The following is a 21,454-nucleotide window of genomic DNA, read 5'->3' as shown; positions in this document are numbered from 1 at the left end:
CTAGGCTGGCCTGGAGCTCACTATATGGCTCAGCTCGGTCTATAATTTTTTAATCTTCCTGACTCACCTCCTGTTATCGGGCCTTCTAAGTGTCTACTACCACACTCAACCTGACTCTCTACGGGGTGAGGAGTCAAAATTCAAATGACTTTGGGAACCCTGGATATCCAAGGTTAATAAATGAAGGGTCTGAAAGCCAACCTTGAGGTGATTTCAGTTTCTAAGACCCTGAATCAAACAAAAGCAAGGGTGGGGCAGGTGGGAAGGGCAGAGAAGGAGGAAGAGGACTCTTGGTCTGGTGACCTGCATAGAGATATCTGACCTGCAGAAAGACCGTGTCATTAAGGAGAACTTTGCTCACCATGGAACGGGGAAGTTAAGTGTGAGTGTCTTGACTCTGACAGAAGGCAAAGGGAGTCAGCCAGGGTCAGGACGTATCTGTGGGACAGAGGCCAGCCCCAGGTACAGAAGGTACACCTCTGCATTATTTTCTTTTTCAGACCAAATTTGGGGTGGGTCAAACGCTCCTGCCTGCCAATTTCCTGAGGTGATAAAGGAAATAACGGACACTGAGAGGGAAGATGTAATGAGGACCAAGGCCTATCCCCTTCTTCCTTCTAAATCCTTTTGCCTGCTGGGTCCCACACTGTAGGCCGTTTGCTCTGCTTCCAGTTCCATAAGCAAGCGGACTGGTACCCAGCAAGGGCAGGCACAAAAGCAACCCAGTCTTCTGAAGCTGCGGACAGCATTCATACCTGGGGTGGCTGTAGCCAAGGTCTTGGCTCAAGGCCAAAAAAGGGCGGTGGGGCAAAATTCCTCCAACATGGTGCCAGTCCCTAGAAACCAGGCAAAACAGAGTGTGCTTTCCTAAGTCCTAAAATCTGGGCAGCCTCAGCAATGCTTATAATCCAACTAACACCTTGGCTTAAGACTTCCCTAAGGAGAGTCAGGTACCAAATGATAAAAATCACACTAAGCCAGCTGTTGAAAACCAGGCGAAATTCAGGAAGATGGCTGTTCCTCCAAGTGTGTCCCCAGAGCTGCAGCCTTGGAAGCTTTCTGGATTGCCTGGATATTCTCTTTTTGCCGGGTCAGAGTGGAAGGAGAGGCTATGTGTGCTTAGAGCAGGAGAGTGGCCTGTCAGTTCCTGTGGGCTCTGCTGTCTTCTTCCGTCTCCGCTGCTCTATCCTAACAGACATGCTTGGCTCAGGTCTGAGTTGAGCCCACTTAGTGACTCTCCACTGCGGTGAGAATATCACTTTATTTATTTTTATAATTTTTACTTATTTTTATTTGTATACTGTAGCTGTCTTCAGACACACCAGAAGAGAGCATCAGATCCCATTACAGATGGCTGTGAGCCACCATGTGGTTGCTGGGAATTGAACTCAGGACCTCTGGAAGAGCAGTCGGTGCTCTTAACCTCTGAGCCATCACTCCAGCCCATCACTTTATTTTTTTAAATGTAGAACAGGCTGGCCTTGATCTCAGAGATCCTCTTGTCTCTCTCAAGTGCTGGGATGAAAGACATGTGCCACCACACTTGGGACATTAGTGTATATCTTACTTGAGCCTCAGTATTGGCTTGGGTCATAGCAAAGGTCAGACAGCAATCTTTCAAACCTCCATGTGTGCCTAAAGGCATTGAGCTTTTCCACAGCACACACCTTCTGTATCTAGCTTCTTGGCAACTCCAATAGTCCCTCATAAGCTCTCTTTCTCTGTGGCTTTGTGGTGCAGGCCTTAGACTTGCAATCTCCTGACTCAAGAGACCTAAATAGCTGGGATTAGAGGCCTGTGTCACCAGGCTGAGCTCAGCTCCCCTCTCAAACTATTCTAGCCAAGTACAAATCGCACACCTTTAATTCTAGCAGTGGGAGAGGCCGATAGAAACCTATGAATCTGAGGCCAGCGTGTCTAGATCGAGTTCTAGGCTATCTAGGGCTACAGAGTGGGACCCTGTCTCAAAACACCACCACCACCGCCACCACCACCACCACCATAACAATACCACCAATACTATGAATACCACATAGATAGCCTATTCTCTAAACATACGCCCACCTTTCTTCATACGTTGCTGGGTTTGTAGGCTTCCTAGATCCATACCTACAATTTAGCCCACAGTAGCTCCAGAGTAGGAAAACTACCCAGTAGCCATGTTTTCTAAGGAATTTTCACATACCACTATAACCCTGGGTAGCCAGGAAACTATCTGGAAAGGGCTCTGACAGAATAACCGAGGCTATTAATAAGAGTAACTATAGCTCTCTTGCTTCGGGAACTCAGATACCGCTTGACATCTTACGTCTATGTGTGAGTGCATGGAGTCTGTGCACTGGGGTATGTAGGAGAGAATGCATCTGGTGTTTGTGTGCTTGTGCACGCATGTGCACATGGAAATATAAATTTCTAACTCTGTCACTCATGCTTGGAGACTAAGCACTTTTACCCCAAGTACTTTCCCCAACTGCAACAGCTGAAATCTTTGCATTTCAACCATTCTATGAAGTGTAACTTGAATTTTCCTTTCTAAAACAACCTGGCAATAAAGGTTTTAAGTATTATAAGGTTACCATAGTTGATGGAAACACTGGCATCCCAAATGGCTACACAGCTACTCTGACAGTTCCTGGGTCTCAAGAGCAGCCACCTTCTCAGGCCAGGAAGTTCCTATTTTAAGAGTCTCATGTGTGGTCTACTGAGCTATCCAGGCATTAGAAGTACCTATTTTAAATTTTCCCAAAGGTACAACAGGCCTAAATGATTCTTTATCACATAGGAATGTTTGGATTCCAGTGAGACAGACAAATGGCCTCAGTTTCTAAGACTTTATGCCCACCTTGGTTTAAACACTACCTCAAAAAAGCTAACAGAAAGTAACTGGGCACCCGTTTCTTGGGTCTTAATTACAGCAAAGTAATTAAGAACATGGTCTTTAATGCCACAGGCCTGAATTTCGGTTCCACATTAAGCACAGATTAACTATATAAATTTACCTTGAGTTTCTGGTCTCTTAGACTGAGTTTTTTAAGCTATAAAGGGTGTAACACTACCTGCTTCATCCAGCTGATGGGACATGACAGGAGACAGGGACTTTCCAGGATTTGGCACCCAGTGAATGGCCAACAAATAGTTACTAATTATATAAAGAAAACGCTCTGGGGATGAGGTTTAGATGTTCTTGCTGTCCCCAGATAACCCTAACCATGAGGCAGGAGGAAGGTCGGGCTCATCCTCACTCAGCTGACAGGTTCTCTGCTAAGGACACCAGACTCTCTTATGCAGTGTAAGTGCAGGACACCAGCCCAAACTCAGAGAGTGCCTAGAACCCTGAGGCTGGAGCATTAACCCTTGGTAATGCAAGGGGACACAGGCATTAAGAAAGGACAACTGAGGAGATAGGTCCAGAGAAGCCTGGCTTTTCACAGCACAGGTAGGCTGTGGTCTGGTTTGGTTTTGTTGTTTCAAGAGTGAAAGAGTTAAAGCAAGGCTTTTGACTCACTCTGTAGATCAGGCTGGCTTCAAACTCATTGAGATCTGCCTGCCTCTGTCTCTCTAGTGCTGGGACTAAAGGCCTCTGCCACCATGCCTGGCTTCTAGAGCAAGGCCTTTGAAACAAGAACTTAATCTAACCTGACTATCACTGTGAACACAGATCACCAGGTTAGCTGCAAGTTATGTCCAAGGGCTGGCCTTTGAGTTGATTCTGACGAGAGAAACCAAATGCCAATTCTTTTCCCAGAATTCACATTTACAGTTCCAAATTCAGGACAGGTTATGACTGATCATTGAAAAGATGTTTGCCCTGGATGCTGGGCCTCCCTGCTCATGGGTACTGAAAAAAGTTTCAGTTAAAAGAATCGGGGAGGGCAGGCAGTACTGCCGTTGAGAGCAGACTATGAGAGGCCCGAGAACCGGCTCAGTGGGTAAAGGTGTCCACCACTAAGCCTGATGACCTGGATTCGATCCCCAGAACCTTCTAAGGAGGAGAGAAGTAACTCCCGAAAGCTGTCCTGACACCCACCAGTGTGCTGTGGCATTTTCTTGTTTCTGTGCCAGTTTTCTTGTTTCGTGTTTTGTTTTTAAGACATCCTGGCCTGGAACCACACTAGCCTCAAACTCACAGAATCTGCCCCTGGCTGGAATTAAAAGTGTACATTACCACACCCCATGCAGTCTTCTTACCTCGTGGAATAACGATACTTATCAAATTGTGCTAATTCTGGTGACCACACAGGGCGATGGCTACCAGTGGCCACCATGTTTGACTTGGCAGTGTTCAGTAACCGCAGTGCTCCTGTGACTTCTTACCTGCTTGAACCTGAAGTTCCCTCCCACTCCTGTCACAAATATAAACAGTCCCTCCTACTGTCCGGACCTTTGGAAGACACCTGTATTGTACAGGTTTCTGGAAGAGATATTTGCTGGCAGGCACTCCCTCTCCTGGGGCAACAAACATGGGATCACTACCATTAATTTCCTTACTCAAAATTGCCATATTAGTGGACGCTTCACTCTCTGAACAGTCAGTGCAACTCTGTGGATTTCTCACACTGCCAAACAGAGTCCAAAGAACAGTAAACACCCAACAAGCTTGTAGAATTAATTTAGTAACACAGGCTCAACTAAAAAGGTAAGGAATCTCTTGTTAGGGTCACATGGTAAGATCAGAATTAGCCCTGATGATCTAACACTCAGCACTGTTCTCAGCACTTTGAGAGGCTTCTGAAACCTTCAAGCCAAGTCCTGCCTTCATGAAGCCAATAAGAAAGCTGGGGACTCAAATAAATGTGGAGCTAAGCAGGGTCAGGTATGAAACAATGATCATGCACCCTAGGTTGAGATGCTGCTACACAAGTCTTTGAGACAGGGTTTCAAGTAGCCTCAAATGTGACACAAATACCCACATGACTGAGGCTGTCTTTGCCTTCCAAGTGCTGAAATTACAGCCATGTAACCATATGCCTGGTCATACACCTGCAAGGGGTTTCTTCTCTTTAAATCGAAAGTTTACATTAGTGAGTCCTGTGGACTGAATCTGGTCTTTAGCCTTAGTAGCAAGTGTCTTTTACTTTCGACCTTGAGTGTCATCTCTTTTGATCACCATCTCTTCCATTTTATGCTACTGTGACAGTTAATTCAGAATGTCACATTCCAGCATCCCAGGACCCCTAAGACAGCAGCTCAGGAAAGGCCACTTACTCGGACACGTCTGCCCTGCACTGACAGCTGCAGCTCCCACAAGGCCACAGAGTATGGGGGTACGGAAAGAACAAGACGGTCCCTGTATCCCACATATGCACCAAACAGGCTTTAAGTTTCTCAGAAATCAGACTCACCCCGTTCTGAAATTACATACTGAGGTGTGTTCTAGTTAGTGACGATTTCACAGCATAAATGCAACTCAAATGTGCAGTGCACTCATTAGATAACTATGCCAACAAGCTAAGCTGACACACAGGTTCAAATACTTGCTGAGCTATTCTTAGCACTTGTTTACATAGAACAACTAAAAGATTTGCACCTCAAAGGACAAGAACAAACAAGAAGATTCATGAGTTCTAGGTCTAACTAGTACTCGGAGAAAACTAATAATTCCTTCAGACACTGTGCCGCCCCCCCCCCCAAGAACAGTATGTGCATGTGGGGGTGTTTATGGAGGCCAGAAGACTATGTGGGCCCCTTAGAGCTGGAGATACAGGCAGCCATGCACCATCCTTGTGATGGAGCTGGAAACTGAACTCTGTCCTCTGCAAGAGTGGAGAGTGCTCTTAACCAAAGAGCTCTCCAGCTCAATCTTAAACATTTTTTTTTTAAAGATGGGTTTCTCTGTGTAGCACTGGCTGTCCCAGAACTTGCTCTGTAGATCAGGCTAGCCTCAAACTCACAGAGATTTTCCTGCCTTTGCTTCCCAAGTGCTGGGATTAAAGGTGTGTGCCACCATGTTCAGCTTTTCATCCTCATATTTCTTTCTTTCCTTTTTAAAAAAAATTATTTTGTTTTGTGTATGTATTTGAACTGAACTGTGTAACATGTGTGTGCAGTACCTCTGGAGATCAGAAGAGGGCACTGGATCTCCTAGGACTAGAATTATTGACCACTGTGACATTCCCCCATTTTTTTTTTTAATTACGTGTGTGTGTGTGTGTGTGTGTGTGTGTGTGTGTGTGTGTATGTGTGTGTGTGTGAATGAGGCAAACCTGATACTGAGGGACGAGAACAGGGATCTGCAGTTAACAGCTGCAGGCCCCATCGCTGCCCTTAGTCACTGACAGACAAACAGACAAGCACCAGCGTCAACAGTAAGACTACCAACTTACTTGACCTAAAGCATATTTATAGAAAACCTCTACTCAACAACAACAGAATACGTTCTTTTCAAGTGCACACAGAACATCCAACAAGACAGACCATATGCTACACCATAAGTCAAATCTCAATACATTAAAAGAACTGGAATCACACCAAACATTTTTTGACCATCAGGGAATTAAATAAGGAGTTAATAACAAATATATCTAGAAAATCCCTAAATAATCAAAATAGAATGACATACTTTTAAATGTCATAAAAGAAATGAGAAAATATTTTTAGCTGAATGAAAATGAAAACAGAATTTATGGGATGTTAATCAGAAGGAAAACTTGGGCCACTCAAACTCTGAATTAGAAAACAGCCAGGCAGTGTTTAATCCCAGCACTTTGGAGGCAGAGGCAGGCAGATCTCTGTGAGTCTGAGGCCAGCCCAGTCTACAGACTGAGTTCCAGGACAATGAGGGTAAACAGAGAAACTCTGTCTAAAATAAACAAACAAAAAGGAAATAAAACATGGTCTAAGCCAAACACTGGTTTCTAATTTAAGTTAGAGAAAGAAAAGCAACTTAAATCAAAATGAAGAGGAGGAAGTAAGATAACCATATAAACCAACTAAGACAAAACAAAAAGAAAAATCAATGAGACTAAGAGTGGATTTATTGAAATGATTAATAAAAACTTCTAGCCAGACTGGTAAGGACAAAAGAAAAAAGGTTTACTTTACCCACATCATTAATGGAAGAGGGATAGCATTTAAATCCTATAGGCATATCAAAGCAAAAAGAATATGGCAACCAACTGTCAGTAAGTTCAGTAACTTAAATGAACAGCATTCTTTCTTAGTGTGTGTCACGTGCTTCTTAGCAGGAGGTTCAGTATCATCGTCACCTCTACAGGAGATCCAGGCCGTCCTTGAGTACATGGGACCCTGGCTGAGAAATTAATAAAACTGCTTGCTACAAGCATAAAGTAACAAAGCAAAACAAACAACCTGGGCTGTGGAGGATGGCTCAGCAGGAAAAGGTGCTTGCTTCTATGCCTGACACCTAAATTTCATCTCCAGGAACCACATGGTGGAAAAAGAGAGTTCAAGCCAGTTTTCATAATGTTAAATTTCAAACTGGAGAGGTGAGGTGCCTCTTTAACATATTAAAGTGGACCTGACCTCCAGGTTCTCCACCATCCCTCAGTTCCTACCACTTTCCCTCCAACTCTCCAACCCAGGGCTGTGCTGCCCCTCCCCCATAGGCTCTTTCCTATATAATCCAGTCATTTTGGCTACCTGCCCCTTTTGTACTTTTGGCATCCTGGAATCCTGGATGCTACATCTGTTTCCCCTCTCTAAACCTTCCTTTCCTCCTCCCTACTACTCTCCTCACATGGCTTAGGGTCACGGCCACTCTGCACTCTCCCAGATGTGTTTCCCCTCTCTAATCTCTCCCTTTCCTCTTCTCTCTCCTCACATGGCTGGGGTTGTGACCACTCTGTGCTCTCCCAGATGTGCCTACCTCTGGCTGTGCTCTCCCTTTAACCCACATGGACTAGAATAGAAGTCCAAGGGAAAGCAGTGAGAAAAGAGAAAGAAACTAAATGCATACAAATTTTAAAGAAAGGAGCAATTATTCACATACAGCATGACTGAGAGCCAACAATCCTAAGGACTTTAAAAAATAGAACAGATGACAGGCACAGTGGCTTACTCCTGTGGTCCCAGCAATTGAGAGGTTGAAGCAAAAGGACCGTATCAAGTTCAGGGCCAGCATGAGACCTTTAAAGCCAACAAAATAAACAAAGAGGAAACAAATCATCAGCAAATCCATCATGACTACACAAAGCATTGAGAAACAGCCTGGCCATGGTACAAACCCCAGTAACCCCAGTACTTAGAAGACCGGGGCAAGAAGACCGGGACACATGAGCAGAACCCTGCTCAGAAATTAGATACACATCATATATAAGTTCCTCCTCCTGGGATGGACAGATAGCTCAGTTAAAAGCATGAACATGCTGGGCAGTGGTGGTGCACACCTTTAATCCCAGCACTTGAGAGGCAGAGGAGGCAGATCTCTGTAAATTCGAGGCCAGTCTGACCTACAGAGTGAGTTCCAGGACAGCCAGGGCTACACAACACAATAAGACTCTCAAGAAACAAAGAAAGTGAAATTGAAAATACCACTTATATAACATAAATGTAAGATTATCATAGGAGAAACAGAAATAGGCGAAAATGAAAAAAATAGGTGAAAACCAGACCACTAAAAAATATAAAACACTGATGAAAAACCTTAGAAGATCTCAAGAGATACACTCATAGACTTAAAGACACAATTAATCATTCTTAAATGCTGCGTGCTGAACATGAAGCCTAAGTCCTTGTGGATGCTAAGCACATGCTCTACCATTGAGCTACATCTTCTCTAAAACATATTAAGGTATCAGTTCTTTCTGAAAGTTTCTAGAGTTATCACAATTCCAATCAAAATCCCAGCAGTCTTGTTTCCTTTAACAAAAAGGCCATTTTTTGCCTTATATGTGAATTCAAATGATCCAGAATATTAAAATAAAATTTTAAAAGGAGTAAGCATAGAAGACTTCCATCTTTCCAGTTCAAAAACCTACTGTAGTCCCAAAATGACGAGGACAGAGTGGCTGTGGTGTGGAGGGTGTAAGACGCTTATTTGCTCTTTTGGAGAGTTTGACCCTCAGCATCCAGGTAGGATCTCAAAGCTATGTGTAGTTCCAATGCCGAAGGTCCTTCCTGGGCATTGCAAACGTGTGGTTCACATATACACACAAAATGCTTGCATGTACAAAACTAAATACATCTTTTAAAAAAAGACATTGTGGCCAGGTATTAGACATATAAACCAATAGAACAGAACTGACTTCTGGATGGACCTGCACCTGCCTGGTGAGACTCTATAACAAGCCAAGGCACTTAAATGAACTGTCTACCATTCACTCTTTCATCATTTTGTTTTCAAACTAGGCTTCAGGAAAGACTGGCCTCAAACTTACTCCAAGCTGACCCTGATGTCCTGATCTTCCTGCCTCTACCTCCTAAGTGCTGGGATTACCAGTGTGTGGAACCACACCAGGTTTATATAATGCTGGGGGTCGTAAACCCATGGCCTTGAATATGCTAGGCAGGTGCTCTACCAACTGAGGTAGATCTTTAGCCTTCAAGGTATTTAAATGGGTGAAAGATAAGTTGTTAGAAGAGACAGCAGGAAGACCTAAGTATTTGCAGGGAAATGGATATTCACTTTTACTACACAATAAACACACACTCCTTAAAATAAACCACAGATCTAAATGCAAAAGCCTCAATTATCTGAATTATAAAACTTTTACTTGAGTTTTTACTGGCAAGATGGAGAGAAAGCTGCTCATCACCAAGTGTGAAGTCCTGACTTCAATCCCTGGAACCCAGATAGTGGAAAGAGACTGAATCCTGACTCCTACAAGTTTTTCTCTGTCGGTCACACACAAGCATCACAAACATCCCTTTCCACCTACAATAAACAAACAATTGTAATTTTTTTTTTTTTTTTTTTTTTTTTTTTTGGCGACAGGGTTTATCCGTGTAGCCCTGTCCTGGAAGTCACTCTGTGGAGCAGGCTGGTTTCAGAGATCTGCCTGCTTTTGCCTCCTCAGTGCTGGAACACTGAAGTACCTATGGCCCTACACTTAAAATAGTTGAATGACAAATCTGTGTGGATACATCAGTGGCCTTTAAGGAAAAATTACAGTCCCATGAGCAGGCAGTTCAAACTCATAATCCTCCCGCGCTGGCAGAATGGGAAAGGAAGGACCCACAAAGTAGCAAATACCAGCCACAAGTGGCTCCACTATGTGGGGCTTGAAAGTTAAGGATAAAAATGGGAGATCTTATTTCAAATGCCACAGAAGAGACAGGAGAGGACAAACTTTCTTTTTTCAAGAGACCAGCAAAAAGTTTATTGTTGCTGCTATCACTGCTTTGCTCCCAGAGGGGATTTTCTGTTTGTTTGTTTTCCCTTTTCTTCTTTATATATTTTGTTTCAAAAAAGTTTGAAAGACTAACAGCAGTTGGAAAAATTGTGAGTAGAAATAGGGAAGCCTGAGAAATAAAAATTGGCTGAAATGGGAAAACAAAAGGGGTCACTTTATTCTCTCTTTTCTGAACCGGCTGCAGAATTGGATGTACAACTGGAGAGGTTGTGGGTGGAGATGGAAGCCCTCGGGAGGCAAGGAACACTGGAAAAGAGAACAAAAAGGCTCAGTCCCGTGAGTGAGCAACAAAGTGGTGTTTCACCTAGGAGGACGGAGGGGAGGAAACTGCACTGAAGGGTGGTTGGGGCAGAGAAAAGCTGGAAAAGCAGGAAGACAATCTAATGAAACAGCCCATTCTAAGAGAAAGGGTTAATCTCAAACCACCACCACCACCACCACCAGAGAAGGAGGCCAGAGGCCCGGGGTTATGACATCACCATCAGCTTTCCCTCCAGTCATACAGCGGGTGTCTGCTAATGGCAAGGTATGATGAGATAGAATTAATGGCTTCTATAGAAATGATAGATCTGAGGCATTTTAGAGAGGTTATGGTTTCATATGAGATGGTCTTATCTGTGACAAATTCTAAATAACTGGGCTACTCAAAATAGAATTATTCCCTAGGACTGGAAGGGATTGGTAACAGTTGTATCAGAGGCTGGTCCACAGTAGCAATGATGGAGGGAAGAACATGAAACAGTGTAATGGTGGAAGGGGAATGAATACAGCAAAGACCTGGGTGAAGGGTGGTGCTCCAACACAAGAACAGATTCAATCTGAGGATGCTAAGAAACAATGTTGCACTGTGGCTTTAAGAGCTTGGAAAAAAGTCCACCTCAGTTACAAAGATTATACAAGCCTTCACTGATTTTTAACAATGATTAATCTCAGCTGTGAACAAAGACCTATCAGAAGACCCAGGTGCAAGACAGGTGTTGATAGAGACCTTGGTATATGAAAATGCAAATACCAAATGTAAAAGGTTATTGGACCATGAAAAGTGTGAACAACGACTACAGGTGAATGTAAAAGAATACCAGTGATATTGGTTCCAATGCTAATATAATAGGTCAAGGTATAGCTCGAGGTCTCTTGATACCAAAATGCCTGGTGCTTCAATTTCAGGAAAATATGGTCATTTGCAAAGAGACTGTGACCAAATCATTAACTGTAAGAAATAAAGCACTTCAAACTGGAAAAGTGAATAAGCTGTTTCTTGGTTATTCCTAAATCTCAAACAGAAAGAACGCCTAGGCTTCCCGGGATATGTATGTGAGGTGAAAAAGGTTGAACTGGGTTCAGGAATGCAGATCCAAAAGGTTTAAGGTCATTTCTCAACAGTCAGGAAATGGCCTTGGGGGCGGCTCAGGGCCCAGAGCAAAAATTACTAGCCATTTCAGTCAAAGAGTGACATGCTACAAAGAAGAAAAATTTAAAAACCCAGACAGAGAATCAATAGTGCTGTGTTAATTTAAGAGTTTCTGACTGTTAACGAGAAAGAAACAACAGCAGCGAGAGATATTGAGTTACAGAAAAAAACTGGAAATAAGTCAGCCTATACAGTGTAAGGATGTGTTGACATTAGAATGGAGGCCAGCAAAAGTTTTGTGGTGGGGACACAGGTTTGCTTATATATCCACAGGAAATGAGAAGCTGTGGCTACATCAGAACAGATATAGAACTGAGCAGGGAGGGCTCCTAAAAACCTTGCCCCTGTCCTGAGAAGTGCTTAGCTCATTAAGAATATCTCTGTTTATAATTTGCCACTACACACAGAATAACTAATGGCTTAACACGGAGGAAAGAATTCTGGAATTTTGGTTTTTAAAAAAAAAACACAGAAATATTTTAAGAATATGCTTTATTTTAATTCCAGGTGTGGGGATATGGGGCCGATGCAAATGGTCTGCAGCAGCTGTCTATGATTTACCTCCATTCTCTGGCAGAGACCTGGTGTTGCCAGCTGCAGATAGTTTCTGTGATTTGTGATGTTTGAAAATCTGGGAACTTTTCGGAGCAAATATAAATGTGAGGGCCCCAAGGTGGCTGGTGGCCATTCAGGGGGATTAGGTGGGGCTGTTACTAGCCATGGTCAAAGGAGAACCAAGAAGACATTAGACTCAAGGATCTCCTCCCCCCCCCCCCCCATCTTTCTTTCTCTCCTATATAGTGACAGGGATAAAGGGTGGCAAAAAGAATCCACAAAGTAGCTACAAGCAAAGAAGAAACAAGAAGAAAGAAATTAGATTTAGATCTCTCTCCTATCTGGTGATAGGGGGTGAAATGGGGGTGACAGTGGGGTGAGAATAAAGGGTGGAAAAAGAATCCACAAAGTAGCAAAGAAGAAAAAATTAAATTCAGCAGTTTTTCTCTCGCTCTCTCTCCCCTCTATCCTCTCTCTCCTATCTAGTGTGTGAGTGTGTGGGGGGTGTGAAACCAGGGGATGGGGAGAGATAAAGGGTGGGATAAAGAAGGACCCACAAAGTAGCAAAGACCAGCCACACTGGGATTAAAGGCATGCACCACCACTGCCTGGCTAAACAAAGGTAATTTAAGAAAATTATAGAAGAAGATAAAAGTTGAAAGTTTTTGCAATTAGGAATAGGAAAGACTTATACAGGACGTCCTTGAACTTGTTATGTAACAAACAGTGACCCTGAAATCCGATCCTCTGGTCTCTGCCTCACTGGTATTACAAGAATGAAGGGGGCATGTCTTAAACTGAACATGGTGGCACATGTCTATACTCATAGTACTTAGGGAGAGGATGCAGAAGAATCACAACCAGTTTAAAACCAGTGTTGCCTACCTATTGAGCTCTCATCTCCAAAGATAAATATCCGCCATGCTGCGCACTATGCTTCGTGGGACAGATGCAGTTTTGGAGTTTGTGTAACTCCTAGATCTGTACAGCAAGTACTTCTGTACTATTTGCACAGAAGAAAGCTGGGAAGAGTCAGCCCAGGCAAGCACATATTTCCTGTCTTGCACCAAAGATGCTCTGAAGCAGGGAATTCTCAGACCAAAGCAGTTCCTGAGAGTTTCCTTCAGAGGTAAGAACTTGTTCTTTTTCAGAGTACCTTAGCTCAAAATGCCTGAAAAAGGAAATAAAGGAACAGAGACGAAAAACATACACACACACACACACACACACACATATATACATATTCGTATGTATGTATGTATGTAACCCACATGCACCAAACAAACAAACCAAAGCCAAGAGCCAAACTGCATCAGGCACAAAACCAGACTGTCACTGAGTATCTGTCCTTCTACTGGGTACTTTAAGTGACTTTCTAACTGAGATAACTTGATTTTCTCCCATGGAACTACCATTTAATATGACCTGCTTGGAAACAGGGCTTCTAAGGGTGGAAACCAACCTCTTGGCTTTCTGAGAAATGGTCAGTTTTAAAGGGAACAGCTTTCTGCCTGCAGCTACCTGCATACAATATACACAAGTTTGTTGTTTGCTTTTCTTCCTCCCTCTTTATTTTCATCTCCTGTACTTTAGGAACAAACTCAATTTTAAAACCAATTTAAGCTGCCCAGGTCTCACAGTTGGTCCATGGCTTTCAAGGCTGCGACCAAAGGGTTTTCTAGTGCCTTGAGACTTATTGATTTGATAGGCTGTACCTGCCCTTCAGCAAGGCAGACCAGATAATAAACCTCACAGTGGGTGATTAGTAAGAGGCTGCCACTTGGGTAAAGGATTGGTGACAGTGACATTCCTTAATTTCCCTGGGTAGTCACACCACCTCCCTTTATTTGGCTGAAACCATAGACAGCCCCGTGAAGCTTTTCTCTGCACTAATTACATGTCCAACACATTCAGACCCTTACCCTATATAAGCAAGGCACCTAATCATGTCTATAGGTACCAAGGTAACAGGAGTGGAGGAAACAAGACCTCCATCAGGCCTTCCTTACATGCTGCCCAGACGTAAGCTTTCAGGCAGATGTGTCTAAACTCCCCACCTGAGGTCTCTTTCCTTGGAAACATAGGATCTCAGAGAGTCCAACTCTGAATGAAGGAATCGTCATCTGTTGCCAGATACATTGGTGCACAGCAGTTTCCACTCCCAGCACTTGGGAGGTGGAAGAAAGAGGATTAGGCAGAATTTCAAGGTCAGACTTTTCTGAGCCTACCTCACTAGTCTCTTCTTTCATGTCAGGGCCTCGCTTACTTCCGATCCCTAACAGAATCCTATTTATGAGCTATGCTCAGAGTCCCTTTTAGCTGAGTGGGTTATTTTTCAGATTGCAATTATCACATGATCACAATTATTATGAAAAACTGAAATACTGTTATGGTTCCTGAAACTATTTTAAGCTGGAGAGATGCTCAGCATTTAAGAGCACTTGGTCCGTCTTGCAGAGGTCCTAGGTTTACTTCTCAGCCCCCGAATGGTGGTACAAAACCATCTGTAACTCCAGTTCCAAGGTTCTATCGACCTCTTCTGGTTTCCATGGGCAACACGAATATACACGGTGCTCAGGCATACATACAACCAAAACACTCATACACACAAAGTAATGATGACAAAAATATTTCAAGTCAATACAACTTTGCATAAGGGCACTTCTAGCCTCTGCTGCTATCACAGTTGCAAACCAGGCTCTTCCATACTCTCCAAGTTCTCAGGACCTTCCTAAAAGAGATGCTAGTGGAGCTAAAACAATCTTCCCAAAAATCAAACAGAAGGAAGGAAGTGGTTGTAGACAACCCTTTGTAAAGGGAGAAATGTTCCTGAGCATCCCAAGCTGATACCCAAAGCAACTGGAGGGAGACCCTCATCCTGCAAATGAAGGAAGCAAGACTGCTTTGTTGATACTCTGAGGATGACAAGGTCCTCAGTGTCGACTGCCATCCTCTAGCACTTCCTTCCACACACTGACAAAGTGGCTTCACAGCTGCCACACTGAGGGAGAGCAGACATTCCTGTAATGGTCATTTCCACGTGCTCCTGTAATGAAGACGTGTGTGACATCAGCACACACAAAGAACAAACTGCACACTGCTGCACCAGGGCTTGGCCTCCACCATTCAGCCAGCCTGGCTGTGCAACATGACTACACTATAGCAGCTGAGAGGCTGGCTAGAGATTTACTTGGCAGAATGTTTGACTAGCATGTAAAAAGCCCTGGGTTAGATTCTATACCATATAAAGGGGGCATTGTAGATAGCACATGCCTTAGAGCACTCAACAAAGTGGAGGCAGAAAGATCAGATGTTCAAGGTCATCCTTAAGTACAAAGTGAATTCCAAAAGGGGTGATTAAACTTTAGTGTGAAAAAAAATGTGAATATATAAAAAAATCTACTGTATAAACAAAAATGTTCATAAAAAGTCACCACACCCCTTGTTTGGAGAAAAGCCTTCCTAGGATACCTGTTTGGAATAAAGGAACTCATTTCATTTATGAAGTTGTCACACCATGTTAGGACCCTCTACAGAGATATTTCTGGCAAGCAAACCCTCTAGAATAGATTGCTACTCTGCATCCTCAGCTCAATACCTCTGGCTACCTCCCAAGAACAGCCTGTCACTACTACTCTCCTGCTTCTTGCTCCTTCATAGCCCCCAGTTTACCTATTCCATCAACCTATTTGACAGACTCAAGTTGTCATATATGCCTTGGCCTGACAAAATAGAGACGCTCAGACTCTGGAGAAAGACCAGCCTAACTATGTCTGTAGCCCTGAACAAAGAAGTTTTTTTTTTTTTTTTTTTTTTTTTGGTAGTGTTTTCACCTGTAAAATAATAATTTTGTTTATCCCCAATAACTGACATAAGATTAAATAATCCATGCAAAAGTGACCCCACAATAATTATAACGTGTCCTGTCCTTTGTGTATTGGCATCTGTTTTAAATCCAAGATACTTCCTCTCCTACACAGGACTCTGATGTTATAGTCAAGCAGCTTTCTTCTGTGGAGCTTCTTATGCCTATGGGGTATAAGCAGCACGCAGGAGCCACATTTCCCTCTGACTTTGGGTCTTTCTTGCTTAAGGGAATGGATTCCGTGAACTAACAGCTCCACTGAAGTGTTTTCTGCCCAAAAGTGTCCTGAAAAGCCAGACAATAAAGTCAGCAAGGCAGGCAGGGTAGAACAGCTAGTGCCAGGGTCACAAGTCTCACTCAGCCAGAGTTCCCACAGCAACTGCCACTCATGGCTACAGGCTGTTGTAGAAAGGCACACTGTCAAGTACAGGAAGCTGAGTTATAGAGATACTGTGGGAGTCTTAAATCTTAGACCTTTAACAAGTGTCTTTCTGTCAAGGTTGCCTTGTTTTAAGAGAAAAAAAAAACAGCACTCAGAGTTTGTTGCTCAGAGGCGAACCCTGTTTAAAGTGCTCACCAGCCCAAGGGGCCCCCTCTTATTAATATTTCATTTTCACTGGAGATAAACTAAGCTGGGCCTGGTAACTCAAACTTCTAATTCTAGCACCTAGAAGAGGTCAGGGTATGGTCAGGGGCTGGAGAGATGGCTCAGCAGATAAGAACACTGACTGCTCTTCCAGAGGTTCTAAGTTCAATTCCCAGCAACCACATGGTGGCTCATAACCATCTGTAATGGGACCTGATGCCCTCTTCTGGTGTGTCTGAAGAGAGCTATAGTGTATTCATATACATTAAATAAATAAATCTAAAAAAAAAAAAAAAAAAGAGTATGGTCATTAATTGGAGCCAGCCTGGACTACAGAGGTAATTCCAGGTTTGGCTCAAAAAACAAAACAAAACGAAAAGCCAAAACAACAAGAAAGTGAAAAAAGCTAGGTATCATTTGGATTTCTAAATACCTAACAGTCATTTGTAGTTTTTAAGATTTATTTTTATTGTATAGGTATCTGTGAGTATTTTCAGTGTATATGTGTCTGCAGAAGATGGAAAAGGGTACTGAATGCCTAAAGCTGAAGTTATAGGTGGCTGTGAGTTGCCCAATGTGGGTTCTGAGAACCAAGTCCTGATCTGCAAGAGCGGCAGGTGTTCTTACTGATAGGCTGTCTCTCCACCCTTCAGCAGTCATTTGGAATAGCTCTTAGGATCAGGAGAAATCAAATGTACTCAGAAACTTTACTTAAGTAGTACTTAGCAGCTTTCAACACTACTCTGCTTGTAATAATACTTAAAAAAAAATGGCCTGTGGGCTGTCAAGATGGTTCAGTCAATATAAACATCTGCAACCAAGCCTGGCCACCTGAATCCTCAAAGCCTACATGGTGGAAGGAAAGAACAAACTCTGAGCATGCACACACACACATGCCCCTATACAATATCCATGTATATATATAGTATGTGCATACATGCATGTAAGAAGTGTCTTATACAACTTTATATAGGCCTCCTTTGGATCCAAAATCCAAAGCTCTAGGTAGAGTAGAAACTTAAAACGAGAATATAGGGTTCAAACCTCAGCAAAGACTGCTAACACAGCTGGCTCACATCTATAATCACAGAAGTTAGGAAACTGGAGACAGGAATTTTACAAACTCAAGGTCATTTTCAGTTACAAGGAAATTAGTTTTGGGCTAACCTGGACTATATATAACCTTGACTCGAAAAAGAAGGCAGGAATGTGGTGAACAACATACATGCACTAAAAACACTAAAAAAAAAAAAAAAAAAAAAAAAAAAAAAGAGGTAAATAAATCTAAAAGGACAAACTGATTTTGATTATATCAGAATATTAAAAACTAACAATTCCTATCATAGAAAACTAGAGGATCTGACTGCAGCAGCCTAGGGTCCTACAACACTGTGGGTCCCAGCAGAATCTCTTTTTCCCTAAGCATTCTTTCTTTGGAGAGGTGTACTGGGAAATTAAACCCGGAGTCTTCAATATGCTAGGTGAAGATCCCACAGGGTTGAGCTATATCTCAACCCTTAAGATTGTCTCAGGAAATCATAACTTTGTATGCAGAGGAATTTTTAGCAAGCTCCAGGCCACTGGGTAAAAGTAAAGCTTCAAGATAGGTCCTCTACCCTTAGAAACAGAAAGGAGGATGGTGGTTGCCAAGGTAGCAGGCAGAGAAGAACAGGGAGTTGTTCAGAGGACAGAGTTTCAGTTCTGCAGGATGGAAATGGCTTAGAGATCTGTGGCACAACAATGCACGTGATGTTAGGTACTGTCTCACACCTGGAGAAACGGTCAGGATGCAAATATTCTTAACTGCAATTAAGAAAAAACAGGTTTGTCCATCAGGCTTCACCACATGCCTGGCATCAATACCCCTTAATAAGTGCTTGTGATCAAATAAAAAGCAAATATTAGGAAGAGACTCTGGGTATGATGGTGCATGCATGTAACCACAGTAGTCGGGAGACAGAGGCAGGTGGACCCCTGTAAGTCAAACCAGCCAGAGTTATATAGTTACGTGTTACATTTTAAACACTGTCTGTTAAAAAAAAAAAAGGAGGGGGTAGATCTTGTGCACTGTGTTTTCCGATGCTGATTTCTGTGCCCAGAGCTCTGGTTACAGTCTAGATGTTGGCATTGTCATGATTACTGAACCATCTCCTATATGTAAAGAATGTTCTGCCATTGTGTCTGGTTAATAAAGAGCCTATGGCTGGGCATGGGAGGACAGAGTAGCCAGGACATCTGAGAGTCCTAAAGAGCCCAGAGTGGAAGAGTTTGGGGGGAGAAGAAGGTGTGAACCAAATGAAGGGACCAGGAGGAGAAGAACATTACATTCCACAAAGTTTCAGATTGTTTTCAAGGACATAACATTCAAAACCTCTGGAATTCTCCATTCTTCCTGACTTGTTCAGTCCTAGTTTTAAGTATAATTTACAATGTATGCCTCCCTATTAGTTAACCTATACTTCCTCTTTTGAGTTAAGTTGAGCTCTTCTTCCCTCCCTGTCTGATAGCACAACTGCAGAGCCCTTGCTTACAGCATCAGCTGTCCTCTCCCTCTCTAAAACCATCTTATTTTATTGTATGGGTGTTTTGCCTGCATATGTATACCACATGCAAGCCTGTTACCCACAGAGGCCAGAAACAGGTGCAGGATCCCCTAGAGCTGGAGTTATAGAAAGTCGTGACAACACCTATGGTGTAGGTGTTGAACTTGGGTCCTCCAGAAGAGCAGCAGTTAACTGCTGAGCCTTCTCTCTAGGCCCCAAGGATTTTTCTTAAACATCAAGTGGGATCTGCTGGCACAGGCACAATGTATTCCCAGGCACCAGGAGGCCTGCAGCTTGCCTGGGCTACACAGCAAGTTAAAGAACCATCTAAGCAAATTAGTAAGACCCTATCAAGATAAAAACTAGAAGGGGTGGGCTGGGGATCGTAGCTCAATGGCAGACACTTGCTAAACTAAGTATGTGAACCTCTGGGTTTAACTGCAGTACAGGGGGAGTGGGCTCCCATTATATGCCTTCAACCCAGATTTACTTAGCACACATAAAGTAGTCACTGAAATGTTTCAAAGACACGTAGGCTGTTTGACTCAACTACCTCACGGGGATGAAAACCAAGGGCCAGGGCAGTAGTGAGGGAGGAGACACTGTGACTTAAAAGGGCAATAATCTGAAGCTGCTCTTTCTGTATTCTTTTAAAAGGACCAAGTTCTAGAAATGAACGCCAAGGAAAGGAGTCTGACAAAGAAAAGACTCAAAGCCAACGCAAACCTCTTTAAGTCAGAAAGTTCTTTTTGACATGCATTTCGACAGCGTCTCACTCTACAGCCTGAGCTGACCTTGAACAATCATCCTCCTGCCTGCTGGGATTACAGGCATAAAGAGTGACATCATCTTAGATTTATCTTTTAAAAGATCCTTATTCCTTGATGATCAAGTTTCCTAGTACATCAAATGGTTCTACTAGGTAGGCATGAATGCTTACTGCAAAGCTACATAGGGGCTAAGTCTCAGTTGAGGGTAGATAATAAGCCTGAAGAATAATTTTCCTCCAACTGTTCTAGAAATAACTATACCTCATAAATTTCACTACTGATAGTATTTTTGTTTGTTTTGTTTGAGACAGGGTCTTATATTGCTCTGGCTGTCCTAGAATTCATGATATAGACCAGGCTGGCTTCAAACTCAGAGATCCACCTGCCTCTGTTATTAAAGGAGGACACCACTACATCCAACAGGAATTACAACAATGTCCCACAATGCCTAGTATGTACAAAACATTTAAACTTACATAAAATATACAAATCTTCAAAAATCTTCACAAACCTAGGTGGCCATGGTAGCCTCCTGTCTCTAATACCAGCACCTGGGAGGCTGAAGCAAGAGGATTCTGTGAGCTCAAGGCCAGCCTGGGCTACATAGTGAGTCCCAGGTTAGCCTAGGCTAACCCTATCTTTAAAAAAGAAAAAAAGATTCATCCCAGCTCTCCAGAGGCAGAGGCAGGTTGGTCTCTGTGAGGCCAGCCTGGTCTACAAATAGGATTCCAAGACAGCCAATACAGTTATACAGAAAAACCCTGTCTCGAAGCCCTCCACCCCCCAAAAACAGATTCACAAATATTTTCTAGGAACAAAGTGGAAAGCTGGCAAGCAGAGCTAACAAAGAGCCTGTCCTGTCTGCCTAACTTACTGCTATAAATCCCAGCTAATGCCTATTAACAGGCTTTAGGTTTTATCTTACAAGTACTTTAGAATCTACTAGAGATTAAAATCCTGCTTTGTTTTGCTTACCCTCCCTTCCCCTCCCTACTAACGTAGCTGCTAACAGCTGTAGGGCCTTACTGCCGTCAAAGCCACCTCTTGGGGAAGCTGTAAATCCTCTTGACTTTGTGACATTGGTATTAATGTTCATAAGTAAAGGGAGAGAAGTACTCCACGTGTTGGACACAGACAAGGCAGTCAAATGACTCTGGCCTGATAAAAACAAGTGCACTTGCTGTTGCTACAGAGAGGAAGAGGGGCAGAGTGGGGGAGGGAGAGGGCCATCATTTGGCAGCTTTCAGAGGCAGTTGGGGGTGAGAGCAGAGTTCTGGGGTAACAGTGCTCTGTCAGAGGAAATGAGCACACAATAGCCAAGACTGCAGAGACTACACTTGGACTAGTGCTCCTCACTGCCCTTCGGACTGCCACAGGCATGTACCTGTTACAAAGTAAGTTGATCACTGAGGAC

The 21,454-nt window shown here is 43.2% G+C and overlaps 1 protein-coding gene across 1 annotated transcript in view; it reads right to left on the bottom strand.

Moving 5' to 3' along the window:
* The window catches only part of ARMH3 (armadillo like helical domain containing 3), a 173,549-nt gene that overhangs the window by 3,903 nt on the left and 148,192 nt on the right, over positions 1-21,454 (bottom strand). The gene's annotated exons all lie outside the window — the stretch shown is intronic.

This window comes from Micromys minutus (genome assembly GCF_963924665.1).
Source record: "Micromys minutus genome assembly, chromosome: 2".
Lineage (NCBI taxonomy): Eukaryota > Metazoa > Chordata > Mammalia > Rodentia > Muridae > Micromys > Micromys minutus.
The sequence above is the reverse complement of the archived record's forward strand: the minus strand, read 5'-3'. Positions and strand labels throughout refer to the sequence as shown.